Source organism: Caretta caretta, chromosome 3 (assembly GCF_965140235.1).
Source record: "Caretta caretta isolate rCarCar2 chromosome 3, rCarCar1.hap1, whole genome shotgun sequence".
In the NCBI taxonomy this organism is placed as follows: Eukaryota; Metazoa; Chordata; order Testudines; family Cheloniidae; genus Caretta; species Caretta caretta.
In genome coordinates this window covers 89,245,630-89,267,295 of record NC_134208.1, presented here as the reverse complement: position 1 = coordinate 89,267,295, position 21,666 = coordinate 89,245,630, and the positions used below count along the sequence as shown (strand labels likewise).

General features: G+C 41.4%; 1 long non-coding RNA gene across 1 annotated transcript in view; it reads left to right on the top strand.

Annotated features, from left to right (window-relative positions):
* The window catches only part of LOC125634993 (uncharacterized), a 52,377-nt gene extending 31,561 nt beyond the window's left edge, over nt 1-20,816 (top strand). Inside the window, exons 2-3 of the long non-coding RNA XR_007356107.2 lie at nt 799-881; nt 20,385-20,816. This is a non-coding gene — a long non-coding RNA (uncharacterized LOC125634993). The remainder of the gene's footprint in view (nt 1-798; nt 882-20,384) is intronic.
* The last annotated feature ends 850 nt before the right edge of the window (nt 20,817-21,666 follow it).

The window sequence follows — 21,666 nt, the reverse complement described above, 5'->3', positions numbered from 1 at the left end:
TGTAGTCCACAAAAGCTTATACTCTAATAAATTTGTTAGTCTCTAAGGTGCCACAAGTACTCCTGTTCTTTTTGCAGATACAGACTAACACGGCTGCTACTCTGAAACCTGTAATTAGGAAACAATTAAGGTTGAAAGTGTGTAGCAGTGAAGTCTGCTTGAGCCCAGAAAATACTATCATTTTCAACAGAGTAAGCCTTCTACCTTAAGAAACCCCTCAAAAGTGTGAAAATCTGGAAGAGAACAGTTAAAAGAGGCAACCACTTCACCCTTACCACATTTTCCTTCTTCAGTTATCCCTTCTCCATGCAAGTCACCCCTGCCCACCAAACTTAACCTATGACTTCTGATGCTCCATAGTACTGTCAAGAAAGAGAAGTTATGTACCCTTTGTAAATGCAGTTCTTCAAGATGTGTGTTCCTATCTGTATTCCACTATGGGGCATGCATGTGCTTTATGCGCCTGAGACTGGAGACTTCTTGTAAATAGTGTCTGTTGGTCCACGCCCATGCCCTTGTTCTCTTCATGCTCTGTGCCAAGGGTATAAAGGGCAGTGCAGATCAACCATCTCTCCAGTTGCTGCCTTGCAAATATCAAGCCCAGGTACCATTTGAAGTGATGCTACTGAGGTTGCTTGCAATCTTGTAGAGTGAGCCCATACCCCTTAGGGGAAAGGGAGATGTACCAACTGATTCTAGGATAGAATCTGAGATCCATTTAGAGATCTGTCCTATAACTTGTTTAGCTATGGCAATACACAGTCTAGGTTACTTTCTGATTTGTTTTGTTCTCTGCAGGTAAAATTCCAATGCTCACCTTACACTGAGGGAATGAAGTCTCTTCTCTTCACTGGAAGCATGAGACTTCAGGGATAACAGAGGTAAGTGAATCGTCTGATTTTTATGAAACACCACAATTACCTTAGGAGTGGATTTCAGGTGTAGTCATAGCGAGACATTGTCTTTACGGAATATTGTGTATGGTGGGTTTGCCATTAGGGCTCCAACTTCACCCACCTGCCTGGCTGAGGTGTTGGCAATGAGTCAACAAGGAAGGGGCATTTATTGACAGGTGAAACATCAAACATGTAGCACATCAACGTGTGGGATATTGAGTGCTGTAAGTACTAAATTAAGCTCCTAGGGAGGGGTTGGCTTCATTACCAATGAAAACATTCTAAGTAAACATTTTAAGAACCTAGATGTGGCTGGGTGAGTAAAGTGAGAGTAATTGTCTGTTGGTGGATCACAGGAGTTGATTGCTGCCAGGTAAACCCATAGTAAGCTAAGACTTGTCATCTTAAGGATAGGGTGGTAATCCAGAATGACAGGAATTCCTGCTGTCTTTGGAGACATGTAATACTGCTATGCCCAGATAGATAACATTTTCTGTTGGAATCCTTTCTGCTATTAAGAACATAAGAACGGCCATACTGGTCAGACCAAAGGTCCATCCAGCCCAGTATCCTGTCTACCAACAGTGGCCAGTGCCAGGTGCCCCAGAGGGAGGGAACCTAACAGCTAATGATCAAGTGATCTCTCTCCTGCATCCATCTCCACCCTCTGACAAACAGAGGCTAGGGACACCATTCCTTACCCATCCTGGCTAATAGCCATTAATGGACTTAACCTCCATGAATTTATCCAGTTCTCTTTTAAACCCTGTTATAGTCCTAGCCTTTACAACCTCTTCAGGCAAGGAGTTCCACAGGTTGACTGTGCGCTGAGTGAAGAAGAGCTTCCTTTTATTTGTTTTAAACCTGCTGCCCATTAATTTCATTTTTTACTAAGAACAACTTCCACAGCTTTGGATCAGTAACATTATAAGTCTGATACCCATCCAAATACCAATCTGTGAGGTGAAGGGCACTTGGGCTTGGATGTCTGACCCTGCCATTCTCTTGAGTCAAGAGATCTGGGAAGGTTTGAATGATGATGGTTGGATGGGTTGACATTTGTAGGAGACTCAGGAACCAGAACTGTCTGAGCCATTTGAGTGTGATGACGATGATTCATGCCCAAAACCGAGGTAGCAGTGAGATAAGGATGAAAGACATAGTTGAAGTGGTCTGTCTGAAGAAATAGGATAGAATCACCTCTGGAATAATGGTCTTGAGCTCCCTTGGAGCAGTATATATTTCACTTTCTGTTCACTTGGGATATGAACAGGTCTCAGGTGAGGGGCTCCTTACTAAGTGAAGATACTGTTCACAATTACATTGTGTAACTTGCATGAATGATCAACAGCAAAATGCCTGCTGAGGCTGTCTGCCAGTGAATTCTGGGTTGCTGGAAGATGCCCTGTCAATAGGGTGACATGGTTTCTGATACACCAGTTCTGTAATTTGATCACTTCTACACACAGGGGAGTGGATCTCACCCCTCCCTGTTTGTTTATGTTAAATACAGTTATTACATTGTCTGACATTGAGGATATGATGAGATTGGGTGAATGTAGGAATGCTTTGCAGGCTTCTTGGACAATTCTGAATTCCAGAAGTTTTATGTGCTTCCTGGTTTTCCAGGACATCTTGGTGCCTAAGCTGTGTGACCATCCATGTTAGCCCTACAGCCTAACAAGGAGGTATCTGTAAATATTGTCCTATCAGGTGTGGATGATAGAAAAGGAGTACCCACACACACTTGCCCAGAATCTTTCCACCAAGTCAAAGACCCTCACCTTGACTGAAACAGTTACTATGGTGTTCATGTCATGTTTACTTGACATATTTACTATCCAAAACCAAGCTTGTAGACAACAGAAGTGGAGTCTGGTGAATGGCGTTACACACATACATGATGCTATGTGCATTAGGAGAATAGGCAAATCTGAACTAATGTTCAAGGGTTGAGCGTAATGGGATCTATCAAGTTGCTCATGGTGTGAAATCTGTCCATAGGGAGACAAGCCCTTGTCTTCGTATGGATAGATTTATAAATTCTATAATCTGCATCAGTCAGGGTAGACTTTTTCTATGTTCATACTGATTTCCAGAGCAGGGATGAGGTTGATGTCAGGACTTATAGGCATGTTCTGCCTGTGAGAAGCCAGTTGTCTACATATGGAAATATGGTGGAACTGCCCCATCTGAGTTGTGCTGCTACCACTGAAAACACTTCCGCGAAGACCTTGGGTGCTACTGGTAGACTGGATGGAAGTACCCTGTAATGATAGTGGTGGGAACCTGCAACAAAACTCTGGAATCTTTTGTGGGAATGGTAAATGTCCATGTGAAAATATACATCTTTCATATCAAGAGCTGTGAACATGTCCTTTTCCAGGGATAGTATTACTGAAACCAATGTAACCTTGTGGAATTTTTGTTTGTGAATAAAAACATTGCAGATCAAGAATAGGTCTACACCCTCCGGTCTTTTGCGGGCACTAGAAAATATTTTGAATAGAACTCTTTTCCCTGATGCTGAAGAGGTATCTGCTATATTGCTCCCTTTGAGAAGAGACTCTGCCTCCTGGTACCTCCTAATGAGAGTGGTCCCTGAAGAGGAATGTGATAAGGGGCTTTGGAGGGGTTGGGGAGAGAGAAACTCAGTGGTCTAGCCAGAATAGATGATATCTGGCACTTACTTGTCTGACATTAACACCCTCCAGTTGTGGGGGGGAAAATGCTAGGTGATCACCAAAAGAGACCTGGGGATCAGCTACAGATGGCAACACTCCCGATTTGCAACTCTCAAGCGTCCTGTCCAAAATATCTTTTGGCCAGGGGAGATTAGTTCGATCCCGTGGAAATGGAAGGTGCAGGATATGATGACCTTTGCACCTTCAATAACTTATGGAGTGGTTCACAAGAATTCTGATGGTAGAATGGTTGCAGTACAGGCCTTGGTTTATATGGTTGCTTATGAAATTTCCTCTTCAGGGCTGGTATCTACATACCCAGGGAGTAGAGGGTTGCCCTAGACTCTTTTAGTGTGTGCAAAGGTTCATCCATCTTTTTGTAAAAAAAGATTGGCTTTATAGAAGAGCAAATCCTGAATAATGTTCTGGACTTTGCTGGGTAATCCTGAAGAGTGAAGCCTTGATTCCCTACACATCACAATGGCAATAGCCATTGATCTCATGAAGATTTTGAGATCTGTCCTGCTGGTGTAATTTGTTTTTAAAGTCTAGGAACTTAGAATAATTTAGAAAATCACACTTAGCCTACAGTGCTTAATATTCTAAACTGGAGGCTAATAGATTTAAACACCTTCCTCCCCAGCAGATCAAGACACTTGGCCTCCTTATCTGTGGGGGTAGCTTTTGGGTGTTGGTATCTTGATTTTTCTGTGGTGCTTGAACAACTGAAGGGTTAGGTGGAAGGTGGATAAATAGAAACTCTGCTCCCTTTGCCGGGACAAAGTAATGCTTCTCTGCCCTCTTGGGAATAGGGGCGTATGTTGTTGGTGTATGCCATACAGCCCTTGATGGTTCGAGTGTGATTTTGTTCACTGGGAGTGCTATTCAGCGGGAACCCATGGGTTTCACCATGTCCAGGAGCTTATGTTGTGTGTCCTGGACCTCCTCTAAGGAGATTCGGAGCTCTTCTGCCATCTTTAATAGCAGCTCCTGCAATTGCTTATGGTCATCTGGAGGAGTCAGCAAGGCTGGAGTGATTGCCTCATCAGGAGATGAGGAGGATACCCCTGTTGGTACTGGTGAAACCACTGTATCCAGCTCATACTTATCTTCTACGAGCTCAGTAGCAAGTTCTAGTTTTTTCTTTTGGAGGGAAAGAGTGGTATAACTCCCTATTAGATCACACAGACCCTGGTGGTCATGTGTATGGGTCCCACTGATCATGAGGAAGGTGTCCCAGGGTGGGTGGACGAGGGTGGTGCCAGGAAGGTCTTGATCTCCCATCTGAACTAATCTCCCTTGGTGGAAGTGATGATGGTTCCTCCTGCATTTGATTCTACTGATGCTGAAAAGATTGGCTCCAGCTCAATCGGTGGTGCCATCCGTACCATTCACGGAACGCTGCAGCTGGTAGGTGGGGATAGTGGATGGACTTCTTCTCCCAGAACCCATGTCTCCGGGCAGGGTTAAAATCTCCCTCCCAAAGATCAGTTCCATCAACAAGGGAGACTGTGGATCTAGGAAAACTAAAATTTCCTCCTCAGAAGGCCAATATATAAGGGATCGTGGCCAGTGAATGAAGTTCTTATCAGATGCTTTTTGTCAGTACAAGGAATCTCAGTCCTTTGACCTGGATGTTACCATAGATGGCACCATTCCTGGTGTGGAGTCTGGTATCAGAGGATCCTTGCTCCTGAGCACCTTTTTATCATGACCCTGATAAAAGGTTTAAGACAGTCTGCATTCTCAGAAGGTGGGCGTGAAGTCTCACCTGACCTGGACAGAGTGAAGGAGGGATCCAGTCTCTTTGGAGTGGACTTAGCGGGGAATCTTCTCTTATGCTTGGAACCCTGGTGAAGGGTCCCTGAGTTTTCTGCTTTCTGATTCTGCATCAGATCTCTTGCGAAGAGGCAAGCCGTTTGATGATTCTGGCTGGGGGTGTCCCTGGCCTTGGTCTGACTGTGGCCTCATTGCTTTCTCCATGAGGTGCTTCCTCAACTGGAGTTCTCATGCCTGCTAAGTCTGGTGGGAAAACAGCAGAGATATGAGCTTCTCTAAGACAGTGGTAGTGGTCGTCGCTCACCAGTGACAGGAGACACATTTCTTAAAGGCTGACATTCCTGGAATAAAGTAAGTCCCATACCAGGGAGGCCACGCAGTTCTATATAACGGTATAAAATAATGGTATAAAACTTTGAAATATTTAGGGATTTGAAGACAAAGAAGGCAGAAGGAAAGGCTCCATACACTGGAGATTCTGATTCAGGCCATGCAGTGGTAAGAAGGAACTGAAGAGGCATTGGTCCTCCCCACCCCATATACCCTCAGTTCAGAGCAAGAGAAGAGCCATGGTGTGGGTGTGAACCAATGGACACTACTTGTAATAATTCTATGTGTCTGAGACCAGACAGAGTGTGAGTTATTCACCTTGGAATATATGTACGGAAGAGCCCTCAAATAAGAACCCGTGAGTCTGTATGCTTTTGCCCTCTACTGACAAGAATCGGAACTGCTCAACTGCATATACTTCCAGCACCTAAAAGAGAATCAAGTAGTAGGAGCTTGTGCATTGGGGCAGGAGGCTCTGAGATCAGCCACTGCTAACAGCGAAGTACCAAACAGCCTGAAGGTGAAGCACAGTGACCACTGAAGACCTAGACCAAGTGTTACAATTAAAATATGTATATTTTGCTAAGCCTGATAAAAGTAGATCATAATGAAAACAAACATTAGCTTAGCAAGGAAAAAAATCTTATTGGTAAATGTTTTTGATGGACAAAATGGATCATATAAATTATTCACAGAACATTAATGAGGCCCCTTAATGAACTAGTTAATTTCTTTTAAATCCTGAATAGCTAAAGGTTCACCTGAGCAGTCTTCATTCTGAACATCCGCACACAGTAATTTACATTTAAAACATGAAGCCTCTTTGTAAATCGAAAGGTTGAGACATTGGCTACAGCACTTTCGTGGGGTTAAATTAGCTGCTGGTCCAAGTTTATTCTCCAGCGCTCAGCTTCCTGCAGTGGGCCCCTCCCGATCTCTCTGCTGTAACAGCAGCTTCAAGGGTTTAACAACACAGTGCCTTTTGATCTCATTTCAGCAGCTGTGATTAAATAGACACACATCACTTGCTGTGCCACTATGTGAGGAGCCCATGGTTCACCTTCACTGAATTAGTACCCGCTGAGCACTGCAAATATTTGAAATGTCAATCCATTTGATAATGTCAGAGAGGGCTGCAAATACCACAAAACGGCACCAAGGAAACATTTAACACATGCAGTGGCATGTATAGCATCTCTTTACTTCTAGACAAAAATGATAGTTAAATGGAAACTGCAAAGCCCAGAAGAAGAGGTTAAGTTCAGCAGATCTAATAACCCAAAGTGGGACGTGCTCCTGCAACTTACCATCTTAATATTGTAACAAGTGAGTATATGTGCATGTGTATGTGTGTGTGTGTGAGAGAGAGAGAAACGTAAACCATCTACTGTTCTGGGGAATTAATTTCTATTGAGAAAAGATTGGGGAATTCACAATATTCCAGCTGGTTCCGTTATCATTCTACACAGACTCACTACTGCAGCTCATCCCTAAATGGAGACTACAGCCTTATTGTGACAGCTTTATTGCATTTTCTCAGTCAAGCGTCCCAAACCAGAGGAAGTACTTGGTCTAAGTAGTAGACAGTAAAGAAGCCATATGTAAGCGGGGGAATAGTCCTGCTATTGTGGGGAACTTTCCTGGCTTCTGCACTACCCTGGTGAAGTGGGCTAGCAAAAGGATCAGAGTCCTCGCTCCCACTTCCTTTACCCAGTGGCCTCCCTGCCCTTGAGGACTCCCCTTCCACTCTCCTGTCTGGCAGAGTCCTCGTAACCCCAACAAGGCTGGGCCCAGAATTCCTGGGGGGCTCGACCCCCAACCCTGCTGTGGTCACCTAGGACAGGGACTAGGGTGTCCCCACTCTGGGGTACTCTATCTGCACTGGGCACTTCTCTGACCCACTGACCATTACATACAATTTAAAGCAAATGCAAGTTATTTAATCAACAATTAATTTTTTTAAAAGAATAAGGAAAAATGGGAAAGGTTAAAGGAAACACATCAACCCGCTCCGTGGCAGGGAACATCACAAACAGTGTCTCTAGAATGTCAGGTCAGTTCACAGTCTGTTCCTTGTAAGTCCCAGGCCTTCTTCTCAGGCCCTGGCTGTAATGCAGGGATGCTGTGGGTTGGACACTTGCTCTGGTGGTGGCCACACGCTCTCAGGATCTAAGTGGTAGAACCCTTCTTCCTAGTGTCATCCCCGCCCTGTCGGGGTTACGATCCAAGCCTGGCCTGCAGAGCCTCTAGGCTGAGGCGTCTCCCTGTGCTGGGCCCATTGCCCAGGGTCCCCCTCGGTCTTCCCAGTTGCTTACCGCACCCAGCTCTGGACTGCTCCAGCCCCAGCTCCACGACTCTGTCTCAGCACTGCTGCTGCTGCTCTGCCTCCAGCTCCCTGGGCTGCTTCTCTGGCCCCTCTGGCTCTGGATGCTACAGCTCTGCTCCCAGGACAGGTCTGCTCTGCAGGCTGCTACTGTGACTGCTCCCAGCACTGACCTGCTTCCTGGGCTGCTTTTCTAGCCCCTCTGGCTCTGGTTGCTGCAGCTCTGCTCCCAGGGCAAGTCTGCTCTCTCTGGGCTGTGCCTCTGGCTTTGGGGCTGCAGCTCTGCTCCCAGGACAGGGTCTGCTTTCTCTGGATATGGCCCAGCTCTGCTCCCTAGCTCAGCTTGGGCCCCTGCTTTCTCCTTAGCTTGGTCCCACTCTGTCCGACCCAGGCAAGTCCAGCTCACACGGAGGACGGGACCTCCCTAGCCTTCTGACTCCCTGATTACCCTGCCCATCCTGTCATTCAGGCTGACTTGGGGCATTGGCCTCTCCCCATTGTTCCGGGGGCTGTCAGTCTCAGGGTCCTGATTCGCCATCGACCCTTCCCCCTGTTTTAGTACTGGGAGCAAGAAACTAAAACACCCCCACTGAATGTTAGTAAGGGGGCAACAGTCCCCTTACACATATTTTGAGACACTGGAGTCTAAACAGGGCAGATTGCAATGTAGTAGTCAGCTCAATCACTTACAATTTCGCCTGCTTTTATGCTTCTATATATATAACAAAGGGAAACAGGAAAGAGCAAGTTAAACTTGTTGCTGGGGGCTGAATCGGAATGTCATCATCCTAAAACTGTGTAGCAAAGCTATGAGGTATTGCAGCTAATCAGATGAGGTACAAAGTAATCAGGTTAATGAATTAAATTTTAAATTTATACTTTATTTACTAAATTACAATTTTAAATAACTCCTAAAAACTACTATTGCACACAGGCTAAGACTCCATTTAACTAAAGGTTTCAGAGTAACAGCCGTGTTAGTCTGTATTTGCAAAAAGAAAAGGAGTATTTGTGGCCCCTTAGAGACTAACTAATTTATTTCAGCATAAGCTTTCGTGAGCTACAGCTCACTTCATCGGATGCATACTGTGGAAAATACAGAAGATGTTTGTTTTTATACACACAAATCATGAAAAAATGGGTGTTTATCACTACAAAAGGTTTTCTCTCCCCTCAACAAAACAGTTGCAGAATTGCCGAAGGCTTTGTCAGAAAAAGTAGAACCCAGGCAATAGCTGGTAGAGTATATATTTTGTGGGAGAAAGGGATGTTTGGTTCCTTTGTATTCTGATGAAGCCTAATGTTTCATTGAGTACAAATCCATCTAATTTGTAATTAGCAGAATGAAACCTTAGCAGGAGGAGATTGCAGTGAGACTTAGACTGTGTTGGCTTTATCCCATTGTCCAATTATTTTCAAGAACATATACATAGTTGTCTGTTTCCGCTAAAGCAGTGGTTCTCAGACTTTTATGTCTTGGTGACCCCTTTCACACAGCAAGCTATCATAAATGCTGGAGGCAAAGTGGGATTTGGGGTGGAGGCTGACAGCTCACGACCCCCACATAATAACTCTGTGACCCCGTTGAGGGGTCATGACCCTCAGTTTGAGAGCCACTGCTCTAAAGAGTTATTTTTAATCCAAGTAACAATGAAAATTATCAGATGCTAGTGTCTTGTAAACACTAGTGAGGACAATGTTTACCACCAGCAGGAGTCCTGCTAAAGTTGGTTTTGCAGTCAGGCCCTGATTTAGCTACAGGTCACCATTAGCTTTACCAATCACTCTAACTATATTTCTTCCCTTCTCTACACCACTTGAGAGAGATGTAAGGGCACTGTTGCCCCCTTACTAACATTAGCTTAACTAAACCTGTACTTAATTGATCCTGAGCTATCAATCTTTGCTAAGAAACTGATCTTCAAAAACAAGCTCATTGATTATTGGCTCCCATGTGCCTTCATCTAGAAAGAGGAGGGTAAGATATTGCTGTCTAATATGTGCAAGTTGTGAAAAGCCTTTGCATTTTGCTGATTCCTGCTAATTTATCCTTTGATCAGGTTATTAGACAATTATGTTACATATTCTTTTTCATCTATCTAGTTTATCTGAAATCTGTGCTTCCCCCCCCATACTACTATGCGTCTGATTAATACTTGTAACTTATTGATTGTTCTGGCAAAAAGCTTAGCTGAAAGCCAGAAATGTGAATGGTGTTTCAGTGATACGGGGATTTGAAATGCCCCTGTTCTAAAGAACTTCAAGTAAAGGTTTGTTTATTTGTCCCTTCCATCACTTCCTATTTAACATAGGGTAGGGGCAGTATTTTATTCCAAATTAGCCATTTTTCTGTTTCTGCTGTTTCCTTTCATGTCCGTTTTTTTTTTAATACACATCCGCTGTTCACTACTCCCACTGGCAAAGCTTATCTTTGAATTAAAAATGGAGGACAGGCTATTTATAAAATAGGCCCATACTTGACAATTAGGGGGTGAAACTAGTTCTAGTATATTAGTTTGTGGCTCTGAAGGATTCCAGTTTAGATTTAGCTCTAAAGGAACAGGAGAAGGCAGGCTACTTATGGCTTTGAATGGTGGGAGTCATTAATATTTTGGAGTGAATTTGTGGTTTTAGTCACCTTAATACTCATTCTATAACTTGCTGATGTTTTATTGAAATGAGCTCCACATAACTGATACCTAATCATCTGGAGAAATAGGATATTTACCTTATGCTCTGTACTCTCTCTCATGCAGGGTGTGTGTGTCATTTACTTTGAGTCTCAGGCCCAAGTGTGCAAAGTAAGCTTGAAGTGATATTTCTTTGAAACTCAGATACTGTGTTGATTCAGGCTCAATTAGGTGTATGTTACTTCAATAAATAAGGAGACTGACCCCTTGCTTGCAGAAGAGAAACAGTCAGTCCATGCGTGATTCAGTCATACTCCAAGAGGTATGTGTATTAAGAATAATAGATAAGAAAATAATTGCCTACGCACACATTCTGGGAGCATAAGAAGCAAGCAAGAGCAAGGAGTGATACCAAATGGTGGAATCTATGACCTAGCAGCTATAAGTGAAATATGGTAGGGCTGCCAGGACTGGAAGAAAGTGAGAATAAAAAATTACTAAAACATATAACTAAACTGCAGGGCATTGTACTAATGTGAGATTCTAACATGATATATGTTGGGAAACAAAGTACATGAAAACATGCATTATCATCAAATAGGTTCTTAATCTGTGCAGAAGAGAATTTTATGATGAAGAAACTGGAGTCTCTAGTGAGAGAAGCTATTCTGGCCTTACCATTAGTGAAGCTCTGACGGAGAATTTGAGAGCGAATAGAGGAGTTCAGAATCAGTGAACAGCAGTTACTTGAAACCTGCACAGAGCACAGAATTCAATAACATAGAAAGGTATTAGCTGTCAGAAAAAACAAATATTGGGGAGTTACTCACATAAGAAAGCATTAAAACCAACCCTTGAGGACAAAGGCTACATGGAACTCTAAAAGATATCACAACTAGGTTACAATAGACTCAGTTCCTTCAACCGAAAGGCTGTCCATAAATTACGTAACAGACTTTTTGGAGCTTTTCAAGACCTACCCACCCCTTGCAACAATGAAACAAACACGCAGAGTTCAGGACCTACCTATCCCCTACTGCATTACGTAACTGATGGACAGCCCCAAAGGTATGTAAGAGTATAAGGCCCAAATTCACAAACGGACTTTGCTGCCTAAACCTGAGTGCTGCACAGCCTAAGGGCATGTCTACACTACCCACCGAATTGGCGGGCAGTGATCGATCCAGTGGGGGTTGATTTATCGTGTCTAGTCTAGACATGATAAATTGATCCCCGAGCACTCTCCTGTCAACTCCTGTACTCCACTGCCATGAGAGGCACAGGCAGAGGCGACGGGGGAGCGGCAGCTGTCGACTCACCATAGTGAAGACACCATGGTGAGTAGGTCTAAGTACATCGACTTCAACTACGTTATTCACGTAGCTGAAGTTGCGTAACTTAGATCGATCCGCCCCCCACCCCCCAGTGTAGACCAGGGAACAAGATTACACAGGGCTAGATCCTGTGCTGCAGCTTCTGAGACATGCACAGCAGGTTAGGTAAGTATCACTTTTGTAGAGATGGGGAAACTGAGGCAAGAATTGTATCTTGCCTAAAGCTACATATAGAGTCAATGACAGGGCTGATATTAGAACCCAGGAGTTCCTGGTTACCAGTCCTGTGTTCAGACCAAACAGCCATGCCCTTGTCTTACCACCAACAATTACTTCAAAGTATTATACACTAATGCGAACAAGCCAATTAAATGATTATCTTTTCCCCAAATACAGCTATAACTTCATTTGGCTATAACAACTTCACATATAATATTGTGTGATAAGTAAATTTCTCTCTTCTTACTCAGACTAAAAAAATAATTCTGTGAGATCCTCAAATCCCAAATGCTGAATCTCAGAGTCCAGTGTACATGAAAAAGCTACCAGTTCTGCATTTTGACTGAATTCCAAACACTCTCATTGGGTTTTATCTTATGTACTCAGGGGGAAAATGAGCAAGATGAGGAAAAAAATATGTGTACCCTCCCAATAGGATATGCACAGAGAAATCTCATCTGCTCTGCATTATACAGAATGTTCTGCATTTCAACTCTTTCTTTTAAGTTATTCCATGCCAGCCTCCTGAATGTTCTGCCTATGCCACATTCCCAGGAGGGGAGGGAAGTAAAAGGAAATGGTCCTGACTTTGTACTTGAACCTGATCTTATAAACAGTAGGAGAAATGCCCTCAAGCTAAATAACAAATTACAGCTAGATGGAGGAAGGAGTAGAGATGACTAAAGCTGGTTAAGCCATTGGGCCTGGCAGTTTTTGAGTGCTAAGCATAGTGCTTCAGCTAAACCCTCTTAGCTGGAAAACTATTAACAAACAGCAGCTGCTGTGGTTTCTTTTACTGATAAAACAACATCGATACAGATGCTACACTTCAACACTTGTAATAATTTTCAGTGGGTGTTGTCATGTAACTCTACATACAGCCAAACAAAAAGTGAAATACAACAAAATAAAAAAAAAATATCAAAACAACAACTGTTCACTATGCATTTGGGATGAAAGTCACAATCTGGGCGGGGGTCTGTCCATGTGGAGCTAAACTGCATAATTGTGGTCTTTAGTCAAAATTCTGAGTCCAGACACAGGGCTGGATTTGTCCCTTAGGGCTAAATTTTAAAGCTTTTGCTCCTTTAACTGCCACACTTCCAGGCCAAGTTAAGATGAGCAGGAAACTCATGACAAATGAATGAGCATGACTGATCAGGTGGTCATGATGTAATGACTGATGAGCTATCTAAGGGTTTTCTGTAGCACCCACCACTGTAGCATGAGAGCACTGGAATTCCAATTTGAAAATGGATTTTTAAAAGATACAAATCAAGAATTATGAAATACGATAATCAGAAAACATGATACACTTTACTCTTTAAATTCTTATCCTGAAAACACTTCCACTCATAACTTTTTTCATGTAACTAGTCCCACTGAGCTAACTGCATTAACTGAATTAAACTACTCCTGTTCATAAGTGTTTGCGGGATTGGGCCGTTAGATTAGTGAGTTTAATTATAATACTAAAAAACCCACAAATACTATTTGTTCCTAAGGAAAAAATATAGTCTGCTGAGTGCTGAATGCTCATAGCTCCTCCCAGTTCACTTGTGTAGAAATATCATAAAAATGTGTGTCCTGCACTACAAGGGTTAAATAATTACTCTCCATCTATTTCTACAAATGAATAAAATGGACATTTGCCAATATCACATTTATGGGATGTGGAAGTAGGAAGTGTACATATTATACCAGAAACGAGCATTAAAAATGTTATAAGCTGTTAATTGATAAGGCATGAGGACCTCACAACATACATCTAAGCAGGCTAAAGTACTGTAAGAAATTAGACAAACTTACACAGATCAAGAAAGGTCCATGAAGACTGGAAAATGGCCAGAATAAAGCTATTATTTAAAAAGAGACTCCGATGGAAATTTCCCCATTGCATAGTTTACTGCAGTGTGTAGAGAGATTTTAAAAGGTGTGGGAGCAGGGATTACTGAAACATTTGTAACTGATTAGTGAATTTAAGGAAGGAAATTCATGGCTTCATTGACTTGCTAGGCTTCAGCAAAGGTTATGAATTGAAAGGATCTGAAAAGTTTGCCAAACAGGGCAGGGGACTGAGGTATGGCATTGCCAGTCTTCTACCTGAGGATCAGGCATACACCATCTACCTGACAAAATGGGCTGGACCCAGACTAGCTCAGAAGAATTGGCATAAAGGGGAGAATTTGTAGAGGCATCCTCCTTCTGTCCAAAAAAAAAAAAAAAAAAGGCAGAAGTAACGAAAGACAGAACAAGATTCAATGGTTGGAAGCTGAAGTTAGACAAATTCAGACCAGAAATAGGGTGTACTTTTTAAAAGAGATGTTCATTTACCATTGGAAGAATGTATCAAAGAATATGATGAATTCTCTGATGGATTTTTGTAGTCTTTAAGACAAATTAAACTTCTGTTTGAGCTATAGTATATATATATATATAGTATATATTTTAGATGCAGAAATTACCAGCTTGTGGTCTATGGCCTGTGTTATGCAGGAGATAAAACTAGATGGTCAAAGAGGCCTTCGGATCTTTCAAATCTGAGTCTATGAAAACATTCCATCTCATGATAACTATACAACTTCTTGAGTATGCCATGATACTTCAGCTATTCCCTGACTACAAGACAGGCTACACCGTGATGTGATACCAGGTAGAAATGAACAATAAAATCCTCAGATTTATAGGAGAGAGCATATAGGTTAAAGTTAATACTTCATGCTGCAATAAGCTTTATTTAAAAGCATTGTTCTCTTTAAAAAAAATCAACGATTTTTGGAGAAGAAAGGAGTAGTTCTGTGTGCTGGCATTCTCCATTGAAGAATGGGTTTGAGAAGAGATTTGCCTAATTGTTAATGTGCATTAATTGCCCAAGTGAGATTGCTTCCTAGATCTAGAGTGATTCCACTGGCATGCATACCCTCCACAGTAAATGTAGGCATCTGGGTCTTCAGTTATGAGTACAAAATCCAATATTTTGATAATATTGGTATTCAGTTAAGTACAAAAACCAAAATCCTAAGTATTAAGTAGTTAAAAGGGGCAGCTACAATCTAACTATGCTGACCAGTGCACCATGCCATTCTTCAGTGCAATGTAATGCAATGTTTTATGCTTGCTTAGCACCCAGCGGACTCCGAAGGGCTAAGTCTACTCCTTTGAACACCTTCCCTCAGATAACCCAAACTGGCATTCCTTTGTCCTAGCACCTCTCATTGTTTCACTTTCACCTTTCCCTGTTCATAGTATTATTCAATATTTGCCAAATACCATGTCCCCCTGGCCTGCCCTGTTCCTGGCCCCTTGATTGGCATTTTGTCCTTTCTGCTAAGGATAGTAACTTCACCTGTTTATAGAGGTCACAGATACATTCTCTGTTGCTGTGGCCCCAAAGACCTGCTTGTCTGCTGATATCATCACATCTCTGTAGTGTAATACTGCTGTATTTTGAAATAGCAAAATATGACTCAGCATCCCCCCAGCTTGAGGCTGATATGTAAATAACATTTTCTTTGTGTTCTTTAGCTATTAAAGAACTGTTGATCCATACTACCAGGTATTTTCACTCATCAGTGCTAACCAGAGACTGCCTCTAAAGGCCTGTGAAAAATATTGAAACTGACTAGTTTTCTTTCTGTTTTTGAAAGTGTGCATCTTGAGACATCTGAGCAGTGTGAGTGTCCCTGGCTATATCCAGACTGAATATTTTATGTCTGTGTGTACTGCATATAGCACAGAACAAACCACACAGTCTTGCGCAGAGGTAGCAATTATTGTACAGGCACTGCATTTTCCACATCAAACAGCAGTCATTGAAATCTTAATGCACAGACTCTGCAAAGTCAGAAATGTACATTATCTTTTACATAAAGCAGAAAAAATGTCTATCGGTGTATATTATAGATATGTAGGACCGGAAGAGACTTCAAGGGGTCAGCTAGTCCATCCCTCTGCACTGAAATAGGATTAAGTATACCTAGACAATCCCTAACAGATGTTTGTCTAATCTCAATGATAAGGATTCCACAGCTTCCCTTTTCTCTGTGTATGTGTGTGGGGGGTGTGTGTGTGTGTTTATATGCACACATACACTTTATCTGAAAGTTTGGAACACTAAACAGATTTCATGTTTATCATATAATATAACAGAAACTGTACTGATGGCAAAGCCAAAGAAAACATATGATAAAGTTGAATGGAAAACACAGACAAAGCTAGGAAAGATTTTTTGTTTGAAAATTTTTGCAAACTTACATCATTACACTGTAAACAGTAATACATATGATCATTGGCCTACCATGTCCAATATTCTGCTTCTGACAAGTGCCAGTACTGATCCTGATGCTTCCAAGAAAGGTTGAGCAGTGTTGTGTATGGGGAAAAAATTCCATCCTAAATCCTACAAGCTATCGGTATAGGCTCTGAAGCATGACATTTATTTCCCCTAAGCTTAATTGTTTGTCCTTTTATAATTATACATGCTCCATTGATTTATGTCCAGTCTCAGTATTACAGTGTTGTCACCATGAGTCTTCCAATATATGTGTTGTTTTCCTCTTTAGTCCCCAGCTCCAGGAGTCAGGTGATAATATTCTTTCATAGGATTTTAGCCCTTAGGATTGTGGAGAAAATCTTGAAAAAAATATGCAAAATAGCTCAGAACTCAGAAAGAAAATAAAAAGAACCCAACATTTATTATCTTTAAAATCTCATGATTTTTAAGCCAGTCTAATTTTGTTTGGGTCTCAACTCATGATTTTTGAATGTTTGGGGTTGGGAACAATTGCTTAACGACCTCCTACAGCAGTGAATTCTAGACATTAACTGTATTAAATAGTATCGCCTTTAACTTGTTCTAAGTTGGCCAGCTATTCTTTTCACTGAATTACTCTTGTTCATATGAAATGCAGACATGTCAAGTCTCACTCCCTGGGTGTGAGACTCACTCATTAGCATGCTATCTCACTCTCACACACATTACTAAGCTTATCTCACTCATTTTGAGTAAATATATAAAGATATCTATATATAGATATGCTAGGAGAGTGATCACTTTAGATAAGCTATTACCAGCAGGAGAGTGGGGTGGGAGGAGGTATTTTTTCATGCTTTGTGTGTATATAAAAAGATCTTCTACACTTTCCACAGTATACATCCGATGAAGTGAGCTGTAGCTCACGAAAGCTTATGCTCAAATAAATTGGTTAGTCTCTAAGGTGCCACAAGTACTCCTTTTCTTTTTGCGAATACAGACTAACACGGCTGTTACTCTGTACTCTGACAAGGTAATAGGCAAAAAAAATATTGCTGTACTGATAAAAGTTTGCTTTTTTGTTAGGTTTATATAAAAACAGTTTATTTTTTAAATATTTATCTAACTATTTAAATAAGCTTTATTAACTCTGGTCCTCGAGGATCTCCAATCATCCAGGTTTTTGTTGCAACTAGCAAATAATTGTTTTTATTAAAATCCACTGGTTTACACTGAATACAGAATTCCTTTGTGCCCTAGACTTTAGTATGTATTAGGACATTTAAGTGTTTCATATACAAGATTAAGCAGTGTACATTTGAAAACAAACTATTAAGTGCTGTTTGGATTAAAAACCTGTACTATTCAGGGCTGGCTCTAGGCACCAGCAAACCAAGCACGTGCTTGGGCAACATTTTTCAAGGAGCGGCACTCCGGCCCTTTTTTTTTTTTTTTTTTTTGCGGGGGGGGGGGGGGGGGAATTCTCACTCTTTGGCCTTGAATCTCACTCTTTCGGGTTGTAAATCTCACTCTGAAGGACAGCCGACCCATGGCATCTCTGATGATGTGATAGGGTAAAAGGAAAGATGGATCACACTTCAATATATCCTTCATAATTTTGGATCCCTTTAATTGTTCTCAAACAGGACTGACTATGTGTTGTATACTGTATCTAGTTCACTGAAAGTGAAGGGGAAAAAATACAAAGTTTTGCTATTTCCAAATTTTCTCTAAGTTCCCTGTATACATTTTTCATTTCTCTTTAAGAGCTTTTGCAAACTGCTATTAGTTTTTTACAGGATCACTCGTGGAGGGCTTTGCCTATGTCAGGAATAAAAATGCACCTCATGTGGCAGCTAGTCAATATCTGTCTCAATTCAAACTGCCACTTTTTAGCAGAAGGACTGTGCATGGGATGTTGTATATCCCCTGGGGAAGCCATAAAGAATACTCACCTATGATTAACCCAGTCAGCTTCTTGATAGGTAAACTGAAATGGCTTTATTAAACATAAGATAGCAGCTCTTAAACACTGATGCATGAACTCCAGGTTCAGTTCACAAGAACTTTCTGTGGTTTTCCCTGCATCTCTATGAGCCTTGCCCCTTACCCTTGCCTCTGCTGAGCTCTCATCAGTTACTTTCCCATAAGGGGAGAGAGGGGCTATGACTGGATGGTGACTGGGAGAAAGAAATCTGAGAGTTTACTTTAGAGTGCTGACTAACTCCTTTGGGATTTTAAGAAATGCCAAGTACTTACAACTTCCATTGAAGTCAAAGGGAGCTGTGGGGATCTGCACCTGTGAAAATCCAGTCCTTGGCTCTTAAGGCCACAAAATATTATGTAAGAACTTAAAACGTACAAGTAAATTGTAATCAGCGAGACAATAACTTCTTGGCAAGAAAACTGACTGGATTGGGTGGGGGTGGAATTCGGTAGGTAGGCAGTAAATGGGTTCAAGCAAATTGGCAAATGTAATTAGCAGAGCAGCCCAGAGCTTGATCCTTGGGCCAATACTATTTAACATTGATATAAATAACCTTGGAGAAAGCAATACATTATATGACTCTGTAATTTCCTCACATCACCTGCAGGAAGAATAGTGGATACCACTGAGGACAAACTGCAGCTACAGGAGGATAGGAACAGATGAGGGGTAGAGAGGGAATAGTATCAGATAGTAATTTAATGTTAGAAAAGATAAGATCTCACATTTGGCAAGAATAATGAGATGCGGTGGGTGGAAGACAGTAATAGAGATGAACTGGAATTAAATAGAATTGTCCTGGCATAAACTAAAATGGAAACAAATCAAAGAGCTGAGGATAATATGAAGGTTAGAGCATAATATAAGGTAGCTGTTATACAAGGGGGTTAGCAATTGAAAAAAGAAATCTAAGATGCACATATTGGGAACATGGTAAGAGTACAGACAAAATTGACAGGTTTCAAGTTTCTAAATCCACACTAAGACTGCGGCTCTTTACCCCCCTCTAGTAAGGAGACAATTAAGAGATTAGGAGCACTTGTGGCACCTTAGAGACGAACAAATTTATTAGAGCATAAGCTTTCGTGGGCTCCAGCCCATTTCATCGGATGCATAGAATGGAACATATAGTAAGAAGATATATATATACACATACAGAGAAGGTGGAAGTTGCCATACAAACTGTAAGAAGCTAATTAATTATGCCTAATTAAATATGGTAACTTCTACCTTCTCTGTATGTATATATATCTTCTTACTATATGTTCCATTCTGTGCATCTGATGAAGTGGGCTGTAGCCCACGAAAGCTTATGCTCTAATAAATTTGTTAGTCTCTAAGATGCCACAAGTCCTCCTGTTCTTTTTGCGGATACAGACTAACACGGTTGCTACTCTGAAACCTGTAATTAAGGGATTAGCATATGCTACTATCTCCAAGGCAATGGTAAAGGTAAACAGCAGAGGCTCCACCAGTCCTGGAAGATGGCTCATGCAGGGGACTGACATCTACGGTAGAGCGAGAGCTTCTCTAAGCCCTAATGGTATAAGCATGATATTTACATTTCAATTTGTTTGGTTGGGCAGTGGATCATGGATTCTACAGTCCTGCTGCTGGACAAAAATAGAGGTTACTGCACTGGGTTGTATAACGAGATTATAGAAACAGGTTGTGTCATGGAGAGAACTTTGTGAGGCCTGATAGGGAGCAGCTGGTGGCAAAAAAAAGAAGTCCTGCAGGAGAGTAGCCAACTACAGGACTTAAGGCTATAAGTATATTTTGTTTTGTAGTTTCATTTTTAAAATGACTTTTTTTTCTTGTATATGTATTTATCCAGAATAACGTGAAACATGAACCTTCTTGCAACAAACCATATGTCCTGAATATTAAAAACAATGGCCCATACAAGTGTTGCAACATGTCAAGGTGCAATGATTTCTCTCACTGCAGGAGATGCTGTCTATAGCCAAACTGCTTCAGTGCGGCATGCTGAGGCTTGTCAATGGAACAGAACATGCAGAGGAGACAGATGACTGGTACAAGAGAAGATGAGAGAGACAATGAGGCCTGCTGAAGATGTGAAAGAAGATAAAAATCAGAGATAGAGGGGATGGAAGAAAAGATTCAGTTTTCGGGATTGAGAGAAAAAAGACAATGGAGAGCGGGTGAGAAATAATGGAAAAAGGAGAGCAAATAAAAACAATACAAGGAGAAAAGGAGTGAAAAAGAAGATGTAGATAAAAAGAGGAAAGGTAATGATACTATTTATCCTACCAGAAAAGTCTCATGTCAGTTGCATAGCCATTAGAAAAGCCAGCTTAGCTTCTGGGAAGTGGCAACAATTGCAGTAATTGAGACCCAGCATACCCAAATTAAGGCTGGAGACCTGAGGGAAACCTGAAAAAGAAAAAGGAGGGAAAATAAGTAAAGGTGTTCCTGAACTACATCTACTTCTCAGAGAGTTTTCCAGGAAAGTAACCTAAACTCTCCTTATATCTGGAGTTTCAAATCCTACAACAAATTGAACCACCCTCTTGTATCTTCTTTCCTCCCTCCTCCCAGTTCAGTACATTCTGCAACAGTAGTGGCAGCGTCTGCCTTGATTTCCCCATCACAGTTGGGTTGCTAGACCTAATAGGGGCTTATGAAGCATGCACTTCACGCACATTCAAAAAAGAAAGCAAGCTTCTGTTATGTAACCTTGTCCATTCCCTGAGATGTCCGCCTCTATGCACCATGGGGTTAAAGTCTTGCAAAACTGGGGTAATCTCATTGTAAGTGGTTTTAAATTCCTCAAATACAATAGCAAGATATCCACAAAGGGGCTGTCTGATCCAAACCCCATTGACGTCAATGGGAGTCTGAATCAGACCCTAAGTCATGCGAACATTACAAATTATTTTAGTATATGTATAATAAATTTAATGGACTATTGATACAGTGTCTCTACACAGTAAGATTTTTTTTATTTGCAAAACCAACCAGCAACATAGATAGTGTATAGGATTAAATCCACGCAGTGTCAAAGTTTAGAATAAAACTAGTAAATTTACAGATAAATGGTATAAATAATGACAGCGGTATGCCAATGTAAATAGACTGACCAGGAGCATTTAGCCTTGCTTTTATTACATGGTATTACCAACATAAATCTCAGCTTAAATTCCTCTCTTGAATAATCAATACACAATACAGTCCAATAATACTAGCTAATACGGCAAAGAATCTTCAT